Source organism: Cryptomeria japonica, unplaced genomic scaffold, assembly GCF_030272615.1.
Source record: "Cryptomeria japonica unplaced genomic scaffold, Sugi_1.0 HiC_scaffold_242, whole genome shotgun sequence".
Taxonomy (NCBI): Eukaryota; Viridiplantae; Streptophyta; class Pinopsida; order Cupressales; family Cupressaceae; genus Cryptomeria; species Cryptomeria japonica.
Window position 1 is genome coordinate 194,854 of NW_026729064.1, and position 518 is coordinate 195,371.

Genomic DNA, 518 nt, shown 5'->3' on the forward strand with positions numbered 1-518 from the left:
GGGTGCGATCATACCAGCGTTAGTGCACCGGATCCCATCAGAACTCCGCAGTTAAGCGCGCTTGGGCCGAAGTAGTACTGGGATGGGTGACCTCCCGGGAAGTCCCGGTGTTGCACCCTTTTTTAGTTTTTCGCCGGGCATCGCAATGCTATTTGAATAAACCTTTTGCCCGTTTGCGTTCTCGTCGGGGCCGGGCCGGGCCGGGGTGCGCTGCCCGCACTACCGCGCGCGCGGGGGCGACACCGAGCGCGCACCCGAGGCGCCCCGAGCACACAGGCCACGGTGCAACCCGGGCGTTGTGCGCGCACCCCGGTGCGCCCGAGGTGCTGCGCGCGCACCCAGGTGAAATCGGTGTGCACCTCGGCCAGTGCGCGCTCGGTCGAGTCGCGCACGTTGGCCAAGGTGCACGGTGATGTTTCTTACTCTAAGGTTCCGCACCAGACGCCCGGGACAGGTGAGCGAAGCTGGGCGGGGCCGGGTGCGCGGCCGGGGCAGGTGCACGCAGCTGGAGAGAGCTT

The 518-nt window shown here is 67.0% G+C and overlaps 1 non-coding gene across 1 annotated transcript; it reads left to right on the forward strand.

Moving 5' to 3' along the window:
- LOC131869279 (5S ribosomal RNA) lies at window positions 1-119 on the forward strand. The gene has a single exon (XR_009367668.1). It is a non-coding gene; the product is annotated as a 5S ribosomal RNA (ribosomal RNA).
- The last annotated feature ends 399 nt before the right edge of the window (window positions 120-518 follow it).